The following is a 4,282-nucleotide window of genomic DNA, read 5'->3' as shown; positions in this document are numbered from 1 at the left end:
TTTAGAATTCCATAAATTGACTTGATTTTAATTTTAGTTTTTTTTCTTCTTTGAATTAATCTTCTTGAAATTTTGAAATAAAAGCTTAGTTTGATTTCATTTTGGAATTACCGTAACCAGTTCTAGATTTGTTAACTCAAAATTTTCATTATGAATATGTTTTTTAAAGTCCTAATTGAAATTTTGATTCTTTAAAAAAGAAAAATAAGAAAAAAAAATTGATTTATTTGTTGAGCTAATTTGTTTTAAATAAATTTTGAATTTGTTTCAATAGGAAGTTTCTAACAAACTTGCTGCTGAGATACTCATAATTACTTATTTTATATATTGTTAGGGATATTTTCAAGGAGAAATAAAAAAGAAGATGAAAACTCTCCAGAATTAAAGACTTATTTTAACAAAGAAATTGGATATAACAAAATAAAATGTTTTTCAATGGGTATTGTAGATGACATAACTTTACCACACTTAACCTAAACCAAGTAGACTCAAACCTTTAACCTGATAGAGACCCTTAAGGAAAGACCTTGATTATCGCTTCTTGAGATATATAATATTGCTGACAATTAGTGCTTAATTAAGTTTGAGGTGCAATCATGAGTTGTTATATATCAAATGCGCACATGCATTGAGTCTGGGTTTTTCATGAGAGAAAAATAATCTTATATTTTTTCATACATTACTTTTCAAACAATGCATTATGTTTTAGACAATAGTACTAGCCAGCTTACAATTTTTTATATTTATTTTATATATATTCTTTTAATACTGTTTCTTCAGGGTTTTCATCGCAAATGGAGGATATTAACGTTATGGCTGCTATGTCTGGTTCCACCTCTGCTCTTGTTGCTTCAGCAGATGCGACAAAAGCAGCTGCAGCAGGTAATCTTGGCGATGCAGCTGATGCCGTTTATCGTGCTGAAGCTTCTGCTTTGGCTACGAAAGCTGCATCGGAAGTTGTTGTGGCTGCTGCCCCTGGAACCCTTATGGCCAATCTCACCACTATTTCAGCTAGTCTTGCAAAAATTTCTGCTTCAGTGGCTTCTATTGCTTTAAACATTGCTTCTGCGCCCAATCCCAATCCTCATGTTGATAATGCTGTGGTTCCTAATGTCAACCAACAACGGCAACATAATTGCGAATGTGACGTTTACTGCAAAACTAGAAGATGCGACTGTCGTGGAACTGACAAACGATGCACTGACGATTGTAGTTGCTCCATTCTTCAATGTAGAAATAGATAGTGTTTAATTTGATTTTGGATTTCGTTTCAAATTTACGTAGCTTGTTAGGCTTCTTTTAATACAAAAAATAAATATAAATACTAAATGGATCTTTATGTTATTTTTATTAAATAATTGTTTGAGATAAGATAAATAGAATAAATCTTTATTTTAAATGATAAAAATAATGTATTAAAAACGAAATTTTAGTTTATTTTAAAATTTTAAAATTAATTTTATTAAAAATTACTATGTTTATAGAAACGTAGAAGCTACTTTTTATAATTAACAAAGAACCATTATAAAAAATTATTAGTATAAAAATGGATTTTAATGTCGATTGACATCTGATATCTATTAATAAAAAAAAACTATTTACAAACTATAACAAAATCAATCAAACAAGTTTTTTCTATCATATGTCGTAAATAGTTTCAATTTTTTCAATCCATGACATTTTCCTTAAAAAAATTAAATTTAGTAAATAATTCTTTTTTACCAAACATAAAATATGGTTAAATAACACACATTTGTTGTTTGACTTTTTAGATCTTTAACAATTGTGGATTTTTATTTTAATAGACTATTTTTGTTACGAACAATAAGGCTCATTAAGGTGGAAAGAAGGAGACAATATAAGTAATGGAAATTGATTTACTAGGTTTAACTAGATTTACATAAATATATATATGTTTCATCACTACAAGAAAAACCTAGACTCAATGCATGTGCTGTCAAAAAGTGCGTTTTTCGAAATAAAGTGCGTTTTTTGTGGAAAAAGACGAAATTTTTCGGATTTGAAGAATTTATGACAGTTTTTAAGTGTCATGAATCTATAACAATTTTTAAATGTCATTAAATATAAATAATCAAATTATAAGTATTTATTTTTAGATTACATAAAAAGAAAGAAAAAGAAGAGAGGGAATTGGAGTTTCTTTTTTGTTAAAGTGCCCCCTCTTGTTCTCTCGTCGTTTCATCACCATCTACTTCCTCTTCTTCTTGCTCCACTAGGGCACAACAACAACACTGCCGCATCCCAAATTTCGTGCTCCTTCCTCTTCTCCCTCTGAACCTCTCTCCCTCGCCGGTTTTCCTCTCCAAAAGTTGTCAAACAACAATGGAGGGATGGATGTTTTGGTTGGTTTTGTTACTTTTTTTTCTCTTTTTTTAGTTTTTTTTTTTTTTTTTGTGTGGAGAGGAAAAGAGAATGCCCTTTTCTCTCTCTCTATGAGAATGCCCTTCTCTCTCTCTATCTCTCTCTAAAAAATCCACTTACTACACAATCCTACGTCAATCCTATATACATAAACTTTTCTTTTTCTTTCTATGTTTTCCCCTTTTTGTTTTTGTGTTTTCTCAGAGGAAATTGGATGGTGGGTTTTTTATTTGATCCAGGTGGTGGTTAAAAAGCAACAATATCTGGGAGAATCCATCTCCAAGTGTGCTAATTTGGTATTATTCTAAAATATGTGAGAGCATTTCTAAAATGTTAATTGTCTACATTATCCACAATTTTCCTTCTAATCTCAAGTACAAAAATGAAGTTTGAAGATGGATGCATTTTTGTGTTGTGGCACCTTTAAGGCAGAGGCAACCTGCATCAATTTTACTTTGAGGCATGATATAGTTGACTGATTTTGAAGTTAATACTTGATTGTTGTAGAAATGTCCTTCATATTATTCAAGTGGCTGTATCTTGGGAGTGGACGTCCATTAGTTTTGGTGTGTATTTTTCTTGTCTATTGTGTAAATTTCAATTACGAGGAAGATGTATTTTTTTTGTTCTGACATCAATTTCAAGCTGATTCGTTTGTGTATTGTAGAATATTAACAAAGTTTATCATGAAAGAGAGGTATGTCTTTACTTTTTTTTTTTGTATTGTAGAATATTAACTTGCATTCCTTGGATTTGGCTTCAAGATGCTCTTATTTCTTAGTACTTGGATTTGGCTTATTTCAGGATGCTCTTATTTCTTTGGAGTTTCCTTTGGTTTTGGCTTCAGGATGCTCTTGTCCATTGCTTCATTGTACAAACATTTTACGAACAATTGTACATATATTAAAGTATATATATTAAAGCGTTCACCATTTCTTTCCATATGGATATGTTGTATAATACTTTGTGATTGTATTGGTGCGTATAATGGCAGGGCGACAAGAAAAATAGGGATTCAATTAAAAATAAGGCAAGAATGGTAGGTGAAATGATGACAGTTAATAAAAGTCATAAATGATAAATAATGACATTTAATATCTATTAAACAAGATTAATAATGACACTTATTCTCTGTCATAAAATATAAACAATGACAGTTATTACTTGTCATAAAATCTAAATAACGACATTTATAATCTGTCATAAAATAAAGAATTCGTGACATTTGTTATCTGTCATGAAAAATACATTTCGTGACAGTTTTGTAGAACTGTCATAAAATACTTTCCATGACTGCCGCATCAATGACTGCAAATAACTGTCACGAAATATTTTTATGACAGCATTTAACTGTCATCCTAGGCCTTTTTTTTACTAGTGTGCTCTCTAAGTGCTCTATTGTGTTGGAAATAGGGATTTGGGTAGTGGGTTTTGATGGGATGAGTTCTTCGCTGGCAACGGGGCGGTGATTTCATGACCACGTTCCTCTGCGATGGACTACGATTCTGGAATACCAATGTCTGTGATGGAGGGACAATCCTCTACCCTTGCACCATCATTGCGCAAAGGTTCTCTTGCTAATTTCGGTATCATTTATTAATTTCATTTTCCCTTTTTCCCTTTCGTAGATTGCAATTTCTTTTTCTTTTTTTATGTGGGCTTTTGTGCTGTGTATTCGAGTGATCCATTTCGATGTCCAAATGCTCTCTCTGATTGTTTTCGTGTAAATTCTAAATTTGCTTGTGTCTTCTCTTGAATTTCTATTTCGATCTGTGTTGTTGGGTTCTGTTTTACTAGTTTTTTTTTCATGTTGAATGTTGATTTCTCAGTTTCTAATTATTCTGAGGAATATATTGACTTAGATTTCTGAAAAAAAGTTTTGTCGCCCCCTCTTCCATTT

General features: G+C 31.1%; 1 long non-coding RNA gene across 1 annotated transcript; it reads left to right on the top strand.

Annotated features, from left to right (window-relative positions):
- The first annotated feature begins 2,825 nt into the window (after positions 1-2,825).
- LOC127151134 (uncharacterized) lies at positions 2,826-3,626 on the top strand. The gene is made up of 3 exons (XR_007823880.1): positions 2,826-2,948; positions 3,050-3,079; positions 3,187-3,626. It is a non-coding gene; the product is annotated as an uncharacterized LOC127151134 (long non-coding RNA).
- Positions 3,627-4,282: the final 656 nt, after the last annotated feature.

The sequence above is a fragment of the Cucumis melo genome, chromosome 10, assembly GCF_025177605.1.
Source record: "Cucumis melo cultivar AY chromosome 10, USDA_Cmelo_AY_1.0, whole genome shotgun sequence".
NCBI lineage: Eukaryota > Viridiplantae > Streptophyta > Magnoliopsida > Cucurbitales > Cucurbitaceae > Cucumis > Cucumis melo.
This window is presented reverse-complemented; position numbering and strand designations above follow the sequence as displayed.